The sequence below is a fragment of the Lycium ferocissimum genome, chromosome 6, assembly GCF_029784015.1.
Source record: "Lycium ferocissimum isolate CSIRO_LF1 chromosome 6, AGI_CSIRO_Lferr_CH_V1, whole genome shotgun sequence".
NCBI lineage: Eukaryota > Viridiplantae > Streptophyta > Magnoliopsida > Solanales > Solanaceae > Lycium > Lycium ferocissimum.
Genome location: NC_081347.1, coordinates 24,223,421 through 24,238,306, shown reverse-complemented (window position 1 = coordinate 24,238,306; position 14,886 = coordinate 24,223,421). Strand labels below are relative to the sequence as shown.

The 14,886-nt window shown below is 37.9% G+C and overlaps 1 long non-coding RNA gene across 2 annotated transcripts; it reads left to right on the top strand.

The window, feature by feature from the left end:
- The first annotated feature begins 3,485 nt into the window (after positions 1-3,485).
- On the top strand, positions 3,486-12,715 carry LOC132059538 (uncharacterized). 2 transcript variants are annotated; one of them, XR_009415629.1, is made up of 4 exons: positions 3,486-3,871; positions 9,100-9,167; positions 9,268-9,395; positions 9,507-12,715. It is a non-coding gene; the product is annotated as an uncharacterized LOC132059538 (long non-coding RNA). The 2 variants fall into 2 exon arrangements; XR_009415628.1 differs by having other exon boundaries at positions 9,100-9,395.
- The last annotated feature ends 2,171 nt before the right edge of the window (positions 12,716-14,886 follow it).

Below are 14,886 nucleotides of genomic sequence, written 5' to 3'. Positions count from 1 at the left end.
TCATTCATATACAATGTCCATTCCATGTTCTCAATATCATTTATAACATGATTATAATCATAATGCATCAAGAACCATAACTCAATCCAAACATCTATTCAAAAGTGACACTATTCCCACATTCATGACCCATTTCTATATCCTTTTTGTAATCCAAGTGTTTCAACTTTCAAACACCTTACACAACATGGAAATGTCATAAAACTTACCTTAGATGGTGTAGGAATGAACCTTGGGTGCAAACACCTCACTTGAGCAAAACCCTAGTTTCACCTTCACTTGGATTTCTTGTAGTCTTGTAACCCTTGGAAGCTTTCTAACACATAAACACTTGATTTTTTAGCCTTTGACCTTTGTGTTCTTTTAGACTTGAGTGAAATGTATTTGAGCTCTCAATACTTGTAAAAGATGATAAATGAAGTAAAAGATCCCAAGGCATCTATTTATACAAACACTAGAATTCAGCCCGTCGGGACTTCCGCGGACACTTATACGGTACGTGGAACATTTCACGGCCTGTATAAGTGGTCGTGGTTCACCACTGGGCAGCCACCAACTCTGCTGGGTGTTATACGGACCCTTATACGGACCGTATAACATTATACGGACCGTATAAGTCGGTCGTATAACCCCTGCCCCCTGAAATGATCTCCGTCGTTTCGTTCGATCTCCAATCCTTATGGAACCTTCTTCATACTTGTTGAACACTTCATTAACAATCCAAGGGACGTTATAACTCTTCTCCAAAACTTCATTAAGTCATCATTAATTCGATACTCGTAAATCTTGCCCGACACACGACATATACCTTACTTTCCTTAACAACTTTCGTCTCCTACTTCAAATGTCTTTGAAATCTAATTTAGAATCATCAAATGCTATTTATTACTTATTGAAACACCGCATACTTCTCACTTTTCGTTAGTCTATTCATTGTGCATCAACGGAAAAATTTTCAAGGTGTAACACGTTGCCCTTAGCATGTGTGTACGGTGGAGAAGAGCCTGTGTGGTAGCTCCTTGCATAGAGAAGGGCCTGTGTGGAAGCTCACTGCAGTTGCATTGCATTGTATCATATTACATTCACATACATTCATTTGTTCTTGATTGTTGATTTGGCAGCTTATACTTATCATCTGATCTTATACTTGACGTGTTTTATGACTTGTTCTTGACTGCTTATTTGCTTTAGTTGTCTATTTCTTTCTATTTATATATGTGACCTAGTCGTTGTCGGCCTGTGGTACCTACGAGTACTTGTGTTTGTACTCATACTACACTTGTTGCACTTTTCTTGAGTGTAGAGGTTGTTGCTGGTTCGATATCCCAACCTCGTTAGTGATCTGAGGGCTTGACTGGAGACTTTCAGGGAGCTACTTGCCTGATCCACAGCCCGAAGGCTCCTCTTACTTATTGTCTTCTTTCTTATTCTAAGACAACATTATCTAGTTTATAAGGCTGTATTTCCTCTATCAGACTATGTATTTGTTATTAGTGGCTCTTGTACGATTTTAGACCATTCTTGGGGTTATGTGTATTTAATATTTCTGCACTATTTAAATATGAGTTAAGACTGCTATTTATCTCTGTTTACTTCCGTATGTTGAATGTTAAGTAAAAAAGCTTTAAGAGAAGGATTCGCCCACCAGGTAGGATAGTGTGGGTGCCCGCACGAGCCACGCGTTAGGTCGTGACAAGTTGGTATCAGAGCCTTAAGTTCATCGATCTTAGGAGTATAAGTGTAATATCTAGTAGAGTCTTGCGGATCGGTACAATGAGCTCTGTACTTATCTACGAGAGGCTTTAGGAAATTTAAGAAACTTCCAATTATTTCACTCCTTTCATGCTATTTTATTCAAATTGGTATCTAGACGATTCAAATTGGTATCTGACTTTTATTCCTATTCTGTCACAGATGGTGAGGACACGTACACGTGAGAGACGAGGTGCCAATACCGGCAGAAACATTGTTAAACTTACGAGTCCCAGCTTATAATCGAAAAACTAATCATGCTCTTCGAGTCTACGTCGATTAGCCTACGGCAAAACTCGACGTACAAAAGTATGAGGTGTAACAACATGGGAGACCGAGGCAAATATGTGTTGTAGATATCCTCAGCTTTTTACTAATTCAGGTACTTTCCTTCTCCGTCTCTCTTTTTTGTTCGAGGATGAACAGTTGTTTAATTGGTATATGATGTAACGATCCGTTTTTCGTTTAGGATCTTTTGACCCTTTTACCCCGTTGACCTTTCCCCTAGCTCCGTTTGAGTGGTTGTGACCCACGGGGATGGGTGGCTTGGTTCCCGAGGTAGTCAGTGAACATTGATGGGATTTGAAGAAGTTAGAAGCTTTAGAAGCTTTTAAGTTGAATAAGTGAAAAAGTGTTGACCAATAGTTGACTTTTGGGTAAATGAGTTCTTTTTGGGACTTCTGTCGATTCCATTTGCTCTAGAAGGTCGATTATAACTTGGTAGGGTGTTCGATTTGATTCCCGAGGCACTCGGGGGTGTTTTGGTCTTTGGGTTGGAAACATTGGTTTTTGGGCTTGATCGGGTCAAGATGACCTATTTTGGGAATTCCAAGGGTGCGAGGGAGCTCGTGGCATGTTTTTATAGTGTTATGCATATTTGTTTTATATCCAGGAGGTCTCAGATGAGTTTCGCCTTTCGGTGTGAACTTGGTGAAAAACCAGATTTTTTTGGTTTCTGGTATGCGCAAGACCTGCGGGTATTGGACCTCATCTGCAGGTGGGTTTTTCGCAGGTGGACCGGACTTGAAATCAGGACTCCGCACCTGTGAGATTTCAGTTTTTAAGTGGGTTCACCTCTGCGGGTAATTTTCTGCAAATGTGATCCTGCATCTGCTAGGAATTGTCCGCAGATGCGAGATCGCTGAATCAGAAACCTTTATTATTTCCCCATTTCGTGATTAGTCTTTCCATTCACAAACATGAGACTTAGAGAGAGAGATTGTGGGGCGATTTTGTGGAGTTTCTTGGGATTCATCTATGGGGTAAGTTGCCCATACTCTTTTATGCTTTTAACATGTTTAAAATATGGAATCTATGGTAGAAATTATGAGTTAGATTAGGGATTTAGGTTATAAAACCCTAAAATGATTTTATGAGTCTCTTTAATCCAAATGAGTTTGGTTGAGAAATTTCTTTGGTTTCTAAACATCTAATCAATGGGTAATTAGTTCCTAAGCTTGAAATCCTTCTTTTACTCAAGAATCTTGACATGAAAATTTGAGGGTTTTTCTCTAAAATTGGGGGTTTTCGATTATTGATTAAATTAATGCTTATTTGGGTTTGGATTGATATGAAACTTGGTATTTGGACTTTATTTTTTGAATTAATTTGCCCAATTGGGCTTTTATTAATAAATAAATGCAAAAAAGTAACTCGTCTGATTGGCCCAATTAAAAGGCCCATTCCTAAGTCTAAAAAACAAAATAAAATAAAACAAATAAAACCAAAAAAGAGATAAAAATTGGAAGATTGAATTAGGCAACTCATGACATTCATTTCGACCTAAGTTGCCTTTGTCTCTCTAGCTCTAGCTTCTCTCTAAAGTTGCCGCCGTTCCGATGGGCTTTCTGACGTCGTGAGTATGATGAAAGCCTTGCCTGGTGTTCTTACACACCCGTTGAGGTTCTGACTCACCTCCTCTTCTTTGAAAGTTGAAGATTGGCCTCCATTAAGCTCAAGTATGTTTCCAAAAATCTGCTCTTATGATTTTATGTCCTTTTCAGCTTCTAACTCCTGCTTTCTTGTTTGGTATGAGTGGAATTTGCCAGCATTTCCAAGATATATGGCTTTTTTTTTCTTCATCATCTGAGCTCCGACATACCTTCATCTGAAGAAAAAGGTAAGGTCTAAGCCCTGCACATCTCTTTTGTTGTCTGATTGTTCCTTTTGTGTACTTTATGTGTTGGATCTGTGTTGTTGTTCCTCCAATCTCCCTTATCCACTGTATAAATAGCTTGTAGTGTGTTGCTATTATAATTCCTGCTATGTGAGCTGAATCCTTCTATATGGTATCTGAGACATATCACTGTTTACAATTTTCCTTAGTTTAACCTCCATGACCATGAAAAATTCATATTCAAAGATTTCCACTATCTAGTGCTAGGTTAGCCAAAGCATCGGTCAGTTGATTGCCTTCTCTAAGAATATGTGTGAACTTAACCTCTTTTCCATTCCCCATCTCCTTAATCTCATCAATCCAATTAGCTAGACTCCAAGGGGGTTTCCACCATTCAGATAAGATCTTTTGAACAAACTGTGAATCAGTTTGAAGGATGATCTTATCAAAGTGTTTGCTTCTGCACCATCTGAAAGCTTCCAATAGTGCTATAACTTTTTCCTCATTATTGGTGACATGCCCTATTTCCTCTGCCTTAGCAAAAATTATATCACCCTCTTCATCTCTGACATTAAAACCATAAGACCCTCTTACAGGGTTTTCCTTTGATGCGCCATCAATATTGCATAATATCCACCCACTGAGAGGGGGTTTCCACACCACTATCCTATGTTTTACCTTATTTCTGTATCCTTCCAGTAGCTCAATCATGTCCTTCCATCTGTGTGGGATTTGTTGTATTGAAGGATTTCTAAATCTTACCAAGTTCTGAATTATAGCATACACCTCGTAGATACATCTTCCCACAATCTTCTCTTCCCCATGCTTGTAAACATTCCTTCTTTTCCATAGTTCCCAAAGAATTATAGTAGGTATAGCATAGTAAATTGGTTTCAATCTATTATCAGTAGATTGTTGCCATCACTTAACTATAATCTGCGGTAATTGAAGTCCTTCTATATTGATACCTGCACAAGAAGCAAAATAGGACCAAGTCCTGTTAGCTAAAAAAGACCTAGCAAAAACATGTTGTATTGTCTCCACCTTAGGACTTGAACAACACCAACATCTAGATGCCAAGTTAATATTCATATTCTTACACATCATCCAATGGCACCTTAAAGTTCCAACACCTCCACATGAAGAAATATATCTTGAAAGGTAGTCCCTTCACCCATATGTATTTAAAGATTTCATTCTCGTGACCCATCAGTCTCAAGTATTCCCAGGCAAATTTGACTGAGAAATCTCCCCTACTATCCAGTATCCACCTAGGAGTGTCCTCCTCTTCTAAAATAGGAGGCTTGATAGTGTTAACAATGTGATGAACCATGTCTCCAGTCAGTATTGTCCCAAGTTTCTCCACAATTCATGCCCCATTTTCAACCATTTCCTTCACATTTTGTATCCTATCATTAAAAGTGTCACCTATTGTAATATAATACAGAGCTCCCAGTCCTGTCCAATTATCATACCGGAAAAGAACATTGCCACTCTTAATTTGCCACCAAATATGTGGTTCTATTAGATCTCTATCCTGCAACATCTTCTTCAAGTTTTGAGAACCATACCTCCATTGCATTGTTACTGCATTTTCTTTCCTACAATATTTGTTACTCATAAAATTCTTCCATAAGGATGTTGCAGTTCTGATTTCCACCATATTTTATAATACAAGGCCATAGATACATCATGTAAAGATCTTCCCAGACCTCCCTCTATTTTTCTGGAATACACAAATTAATCCAAGCAGACCAATGTCTATTTTTTCCTCCAGCAGTATTATTCCAAAAAAATTGTGCAAATAGTTTATGCATTTGTTTTATGACACTATCTGAGGGATTCAGAGCTGAAAGTAAATGCATTGGCATACCTAGTAGTACATGTTTGATTAGAACTGCCCTTCCCCCAAAAGATAACATCTTCCCTTTCCATGACTGGAGTCTATTCATTATTTTAGTCAGAATAGGATTAAAATAATCCTTCTTCTTTCTACTATAAAAAATAGGACATCCCAAGTATGTGAAAGGAAAATCCTTTCTTGCAATCCCTGTAGCCACTTCCACAATAGCCTTCACATCTCTTGTTACCTGTGATGAACATACACTGCACTCTTCTCCTTATTGATCTTCTGTCCTGAAGCTTTCTCATAATCCTCCAGTACCCCCATTGTCATTTGCAAGGAAATGACATCTGCTGATAAAAAGATGATTATATCATCTGCTTATGCCAAGTGATTAATATTAGGGCTCCATTTAGGCAGCCCAAAACCCTTGAATTGTGAATGTTGATGTAATTGGTTCAAGTTTATTGACAGTACTTCTGCAACCAAAATAAATAAAGTAGGGGATAATGGGCCCCTTTTCTTTACACCCCTAGTTGACTAGCAGAAACCTTGTTGTCGACCATTTATGAGAATACAATACCAATTGTTACTAACTATTTTGAACACCATATCCACAACCATATTTGAAAAACCCATCTATCTCATGACTTTTGTTAAGAACAACCATGTGACCCTGTCAAAGGCCTTTGCCATGTCTAGCTTAGTAACCACATTTGCACTCTTGGTTCTCAATATAATGTCTGACACAATTTCTTGTATCAACAACTCATTTTCCACAATGCTCCTTCCTTTCACAAAACGTACTTGATTAGGAGAAATCAACTTCTGAAGACCATCTGCCATTCTCTCATGAATCAGTCTTGAGAAAACCTTATTAATGAAGATACTTAAGCTGATTGGTCTCATGTCTGAAAAAGTGTTGATTAAATCCTTCTTTGGCAATAATACCAGATTTGTATGGGTTACAAATCTTGGCAGTTCTGTACCACAAAAGAAGCTTTTAACCATATTTGTAACATCCTCCCCAATAATACTCCAACAATGTTGATAGAATAAGCCAGTGAAACCATCAGGTCCCCCTACATTTTCTCCCTTCAGCTTAAAAACAATCTCTTTTACCTCATCTTGTGTTGGCATCTCTGTTATTCTCCTATTTTGTTCTTCAGTGACCAGTTTTGGAACATGCTTTAGTATATCAAAGTTACTAGGGTCTGGTTCCTTTACAAACTGATCCTTGAAAAATCTAATAGCTTTTGCTGCTATGTCATCCTTCTTCTCTAACCATACCCCATTTTGGTCCTGTATTCTCTTAAGGTGAAGCCTTTTTCTTCTACTATGAACATAGATGTGAAAGAATTTTGTGTTCTTACCTCTATTATCAAACCACTGCATCCCTGCTTTCTGTTTCCAGAAAGCCTCCTCAAGATGTAATTATCTATTCAATTCTGCCTGGTCTTTATGTAACTTCTCCCTATTCTGAGGAGAAGGATTAATTTCAAACTGCTCTTCATGCACCTTTATAACATCCTCCAAAGACTCTATTTCCTGAAAAATGTTCCCATAATTGTTCTTACTCCATGCCATCAAAGCAGCCTTCACTATTTTCATCTTATGATGGAATAATATTAAAGGTTTTGCCATGAAATCAGCCTTCCAGTGTTCCTTAATAGTGTCTAAGTAAGAATCATGTTTTACCTAGAAGTTAAGGAATTTTAAAGGCTTCTTGATAGGTTCCACATTCCCAGAATAAGAAATTAGCATTGGGGCATGATCTAGTTCTGATCAAGTGCTCAATTTCAATGTTTGGATATACATTCTGTATCAAAAGGTTCCCTAAACATCTGTCCAATCTTTTAAAAATGCAATCACTCCCACTCTGTCCATTCCACCATGAGAATTTACTCCCTTTAAAACCCAAATCATACATCCCACAATTTCGATGCAAGACTTGAAATCCCCGAGTTTTTAAATATCTTGGGTAAGCCTCCATATTTTTCTTTTTCTGATGTTATCACATTGAAATACCCCCTATCACCCATGGTATATTTAAATTATCTGCAAGCTCTTCAAGACTTTCCCATAACTCCAGCCTCTCCACCTGAGTGCATTAGCATATACCATAGTAATCATCAGCCCTTCTTGCATGCCTTGCATAGTGAGTTTCATAGTAATGTGTTGGATATGATCCAATACAATTTCCACCTCAAACATCTCATCTAAAAATATCCATATCTTTCCAGATTCATTTAGCATAGCATGATGCATACTTATCTGTCTTCTATAATCCTCCAGTTCACCATGATCCTTGAAAGGTTCCAGAATCCCAATAAAACCAAATTTGTATTTCAAGTGCAATTTTATTAAACTAGGAAAGGCTTCCATGGTATTTCCTGACCTAATATTCCATATCATTACATTCATCATTAAACATTAGGTTTATGCAAAGCACTTCTAGTTTGAAACCCATTCCTAGGTGGAACACTTGTGTCCCTATGTGTTTTCTTTTTGCCTCTGCCTAAACCTTTGTAACACTTTGGGGATATATCCCTTTGCCTCATAGCTTCCTAATAATGTTGCTCCAAAGACCGCCCATCTAGATCCTTTCTACCATCTGATGCCTGAAATTTCTCCTCTTAGCTGCCCCCTTTCTTATTACTGTTGCTATTTCCTCCCTTCTTTTGTTGTTGTGGATTTTTGTTGACATTGGTTTGCTTTTGCGTTACAGGTTCTATAGGCTGCTCTTGTCCAGTGTCCCATTTAACATTGGTGTCTTGCTCCTTTTCTCTATTTGGACTGTCCTGCTGATGTTCCCTTTCTTCAACTTGTATCTCTGATATGCTGATAACTACAATATCCCCTGTTTCTTTGGTTCTTCACTTTCTATACCTTCTTCTACATTTGTTGGATGTATTTCCTCTCCTTTTTTGGTCACCATTTCTATGTCTCCATGCCCTTTTCTGTTCTCTTCTTCCTCTACTGTATGTTATGTGCTCTGGTTCTGTTACAACAATGTTTTGCTTATGTTTCTTATGAAAGCTGTTCTCAATCCACTCCTTAGTACTCATTGTCCCCCTTCTTGTTTGTCAGTTACATTCTCTTTCTCCTTGCTTACTTTTGCACTCTTAATTGTTGTGTCTTCCTCCTTTCCATCCTCCAAGGCTGCAAAAGCATTACTGATTTGCATGATATCCTTATTGTTTTCTTTTCCAACCTCTGCAATTATCATCCCAGACTTGTCTCTAACATATCTATTGTTTCTCCTTTTCATCCATTCTTACTTCCCCTGCTAGTTCCATCCTCCCCAATTATTTATTTTGGTTTGCTTATTGGCTGCTTCCTCCTCTGCTTGCAGTTGTCTTAACTTTTCTCTATGTTTCTTTTGCAGTTTTGGATTTAGAGCCCTGCATTCAGCCTCCCCATGCCCTTGTAATTTGCAGTGTTTGTAGTACTTTGGTAAGTAATCATAATTTATGTTTATCCACTTTGATTTGTTCTTCGCAGTTTCCTCATCAACTTCTGCTATGTTAATTCTACTGGGATGTTTTGCTAGTAGATCAATCTGAATCTTGACTTTTGCACAACTTGGCCTTGTCCTGTTTGTTGTTGCTAGATCTACTGTTAGTGGTTTCCCAACTGCTGTGGCCATTGAAAAATAGCTTCTTTGGGAAAAAAAATTAGGGGGTAAGTCTGGGAAACTTATCCAAGCTACTGCAATAGATGTTCTTCTTCTGGTTTAAACCATGGGTCCCATATCAAAGGTCTCATCTGGCAATGTCACTCTTGACCTTTCAGGTAATATGCTGAAGTAGACAAGAATCTCACATAGTCCTCAAATAAAGACAAACGAATCAGGATATACAGGCAAATGGTGGCCTTTCCTTTGACACCACATTGTATTGGCACAATATCTCTTAATTGTTTTATTTTAATGATGTCATAAGAAAATTTTCCCAGTACTGCATATTGTAAATCTTCCTTTAAAATCATCCTTTGTATCTCCTTTGAATTCCATGTAATAGATGGATCTTCTTCTTTGAATTGGACAGTTTTGGCTAAAATTGTAATATGTGGTATGGTTTGAATTGGGGTAGTAGGTTTAAGAAGATTGGCATATTTTGGTTGTGATAATTCCTCGGCAGGCAAGACTTTAGGATCGTTTTTGGGCTTGTTTTTATCTGGGGTGTTTGGAGTAGTTAGAGGTGGAAACTGGTATTATAGGATGTTGTAGTTGTTATAGGATCAAGTAAAGGTAAAGGTATTGGTGGTACATTATCCGGTGGAGGCTGTCCACAAGAAGAGGTGGGCATATGGCTGGCGGCATTTATTTTAGTTGTGGGGTTTAGGTAGGTTTAGGTTTTAAGCTAGAGAGCATTTGAGGTATTTTTCTATTTGGACTTCCTAAGCTTTGGATAAACCATTTTTAACATAAATTTCTGATTTTGCCCTATTGGGCTTGGGTTTCGTTTTTAAGGTCATTTTAGATTTTGGTTTGGGTATATGGCAGTATGGGTATCTTTAGCTTCGTAATCTAAGGTAGAATAATTATTTGGTAGGCTTTGATCGATGCGAGGCTATTCGAAAAGGAAAGGCTTTGGCTTGAGGTTCGTGGCAACTATTCGGCTTTCGAGGTGGGTTACGCCTTACCCTATGGTTATAGTCCGATTAGCGAAGCATATGTAGATGGTAGTTATTTATAGGGAAAGCATGATAGGCCTTCGGGCAAGGTGTGGAGGTGATTCCAATTAGGTTGGTATCGTTAGCTGTTGAGTGGGCTTGTGGACATGTTTGATATACTTGTGATTTATTTGTACTCATAGCTATCTCTTGATATCTCACTTATAATATGAAAAGGTAAGGGTAATGGAAATGAAATGAGTTGTGATTTATATTTCATGGCAAGTAACTATTGAGACTTCGATGTGTTTGATTGTCGAGGTTGATATCATGCATGGCATGCATTCCTTATTATATATGATTGATCTAATACGAATTGTGATTGGAAATGATGATAAGTGAGAGAGTGTAGCCTCCGAGGTCTCTGTCGGAGAGTGTAAAAGCGAGATGAGAGCTATGATCCGTGATCTTTACCGGAGCGGGATGAGTGCTCGTGATCCAAGGTCATATACCGGAGCGAGAAAGAGTGTGTACATGGACTTCGCGGGCATCCTATGAGTCATGGCTATTGAGGCATTGCCCTTAGCATGTGCGTACGGTGGAGAAGAGCCTTTGTGGTAGCTCCTTGCATAGAGTATGGCCTGTGTGGCAGCTCACTGCAGTTGCACTGCATTTGCATCGTATTACATTCACATACATTCATTTGTTCTTAACTGTTGATTTGGCAGCTTATACTTATCATCTGATCTTATACTTGATGTGTTTTATGACTTGTTCTTGACTACTTATCTGCTCTACTTGTCAACTTCTTTCTATTTATATATGTGAACTTCGTTGTCGGCCTATGATACCTATGAGTACGTGTGTTTGTACTCATACTACACTTGTTGCACTTTTCCTTGGTGTAGAGTTTATTGCCGGTTCGACATCTTGACCTCGTGAGTGATCTGAGGCCTTGATTTTATACTTCCAGGGTGAGCTACTTTCCTGATCCGCAGCCCGGGTCCTTGTAAAATTGGAAGCTATGGAAGAAAAACTTGAATCTCTTAAGGATTTAATGGCCTCAACTTTATTCAGCATAGAGATGATAAGGGAATCTCCAAAGGAAACAAGTGCTGATATTGCTAGGTCAGGGTGAAGCTCGATCAAATTGTCCAGGAAACAGTGAAGCTGTTTGTAAAGCTTTAGACATGTGCAACGGATTTCCCTACCAAAATGTCAGAATCCCTTGAGGCCTTGAACGATGCCATCGTGAACACTTTGGATTACTTTCTTCGTCCTATCTTGCAGCAACAGAAGCAGCAGCAGCAGGAGTAGTTGATGACGTGTTCTCTGTTTTTTGCTTGGTCTGTTTAAACAATGTTCTCTCTGAACATTAGTCCAGATGCTTTGTTTTCGCTGCTTGTGTGCTGACCGGTTAAGCACTATATTTCTTTGCTTGGTTGTTTATAATGCTTGCTATGCTACTTGTGTTGTGCGTTTTTTGTTTTGTTTGTTTTTTATTGATGCCAAAGGGGGAGAACATGGTAAGTCAACTATTCAACTATTCAGGGAGGAGCAACCTTGTCAGTTATAAAACAGGGAAGTTGACTATGTCTCTTATGAGTATTTAGTCGTCATCATCAAAGAGGCGGAGATTGTTAAGATTTTAATGATGACAAGTGTTTATTTGCAGGAAAATACTCAAGGACTTCAACAAGTTCATTGGACGAGCTTTGAAAAGAAGACAGTAGGCCTATTGATTCATACAACCCAATAAAGCTATAGTAGAGTCAACCAGCCCAAAACAAAGAAAGTCCTCACTAAGTAAAATATTCAAGAAAAAATTGTACTCTATAGAAGGAAGATCTCGGCGCGCCTACATTAAAAGCAGTCAATCAATGAATCTTTTATTTAAAGAAACATGTACCAAGGAACTACTTCAAGTAGAAGAATTTAAGGAAGCAATCAATTGAAGATCCTAAATCAGTATCAATCGAAGATCCTAATAGAAGGAAAGCTGGAAACTACAACTGGAGATTCTAATCAAAGTTGTCCACGAGGAAAGCTGCTTAGAAGACTTGAAGATATGAAAGTCAATCAACATTGAATGCTCTTGCTTTATTCTTGGAAAATCAGGATCCTCAATATTTCTATTTTCCAAGGATCAATTCTTGGGTTGCCTTCTCTGCTCGAAAAGCCAAACCGCTATATTCTGAAGAATATAAATAGAGGCTTAAGCAAATGAATACATTTGTACTTCGTCTCAACCTTCTCACTGTCTTTGCTCTACATTTCATAAGCATTGTATTTTTGAGTGATTTACTGTGTAAACAAAAAAAAGAGGAGGGATATAATTATAGTTGGTGAGGTATTTTATCACAAGATTACAAGAGTCTGAGTGTTGACGTAGGAGCTCCATTCAAACGAACCATTGTACCAAACACCTTTACAAAAGAGCTGCAGAGAACACCCTTGCAAACCAAGGGGACTGAATTAGGTTCCACATTGGATCTGAACCAGTATAAAATATTTGGTGTCATTTACTTTTTGGAAATTTACTTTCAACACTGCTACAAGTTACTTTCATGTATAAGCCCTAGTCGACTATTGAGTTTACAAAGTCGACTTACCAAACGAAAAATTTTCAATTAACCCCCTCTTGCACTTTCAATTGGTATCAGAGCAAGGCCTTATTTTAAGTTGCTTAACAACACGTGAGGAAAGATCAAATGGCTGAATATCATATTCCCGGAACTGTTTTTCATGATGGGCATTCTACAACTAGACCACCATACTTCAATGGTGAACACTATAACCACTTGAAGGAAAGATTCAAAATCTTTGTCCAGTCAACTGATTACCAAGCATGACTAGTAATAAAAAAGGGAACAAAGGCTATTCCCCTTTACTGGCTCATAGGATCCCAAAGCCAAGGTTGATGTTGAATCCTTTGATATCACTAAAGTGCAACAAGAGGTAATTGCTACTAATGCTAGAGCTATAAGTCTACTTTACTCTGCGGTGAGTGGAGAAGAGTATGGAAAAATTTCAACTCATGAAACTGCTAAAGAAATGTGGGACAAGTTGAAAGTTAAATATGAAGGAACTTCCAAAGTTTGAGAAAAAAAGATTGATGCACTACAACATGACTATGAAGCTTTCGTGATGAAAGATGATGAAAAGATTAAGTCAATGTTCACAAGGTTTAGCAAGATCATATGTTCACCAGGAAAATGTAAGTGAATTTATTACTTATTTTCTAATGTTTGGTTGGTTAGTGAATTTTATTTATTAAGAAATATCCACCCATCCCAACTCACCCCACTCAATACCACCCCACCCACCATCACCCAAGGCGGATCCAGGATTTAAATTCTTGGGGTTCAATTTTAAGTATTGAGCCCATTATATTTTTAAAGTTATGAGTTCATATATATTATTTATTACAATTTTAATAATTTTTTACACATATATTTACCATGCTAGATATACCCTGACCATCACCCCACCTCCTACCCACCTAACCAACCCCATCAACCGCCACCTGAAATTGACTTTGTTTATTGAATGAAATATGTGCATCGTGTTGAAGCAAGTGTTTTTTTCTCTCCTTTTTCTCAGAGTTTTAAGACTCTTTTGGCTTAAATGTGTTAGTGTTTAGATTTTAATGATGACAAGTGTTTATTTGTAGGAAAATACTCAAGGACTTCAACAAGTCCATTGGACGAGCTCTTAAAAGAAGACAATCGGCCCATTTATTCATACAACCCAATAAAGTTGTAGTAGAGTCAACCAGCCCAAGACAAAGGACGTTCTCACCAAGTAAAATATTCAAGAATAATTTGTAATCTAAGGAAGGAAGATCTCAGCGCACCTATATTAATTGCAGTCAATCAAGGAATCTTTTATTTAAGGAAGCATGTACAAAGGAACTACATCAAGGAGAAGAATTTAAGGAAGCAATCAACCGAAGATCCTAAATCAGTAACAATCGAAGATCCTAACACAAGGAAAGCTGGAAACTACAATTCGATATTCTAATCAAAGTTGTCCACACGGAAAGCTTCTTAGAAGACTTGAAGATATGAAAGTCAATCAACATTGAATGCTCTTGCTTTATTCTTGGAAAAGCAGGATCCTTAATATTTCTATTTTCCAAGGATGAATTCTCTTGGGTTGCCTTCTTTGCTTGAAGAGCCAAACTGCTATAATTGGAAGAATATAAATAGAGGCTTAAGAAAACGAATACATTTGTACTTCATCTCAACCGTCTCACTGTCTTTGCTCTACATTTCATAAGCATTGTATTTTCGAGTGATGTACTGTGTAAACAAAAAAAGAGGAGGGATATAATTATAGTTGGGGAGGCATTTTATCAAGAGATTACGCGAGTGTGAGTGTTAACGTAGGAACTACATTCAAACGAATCATTGTACCAAAAACCTTTACAAAAGAGCTGCAAAGAACACCCTTGCAACCAAAGGGGACTGGATTAGGTTCCACATTGGATCCGAACCAGTATAAAATATCTAGTGTCATTTACTTTTTGGAAATTTACTTTCAACAACATTACAAG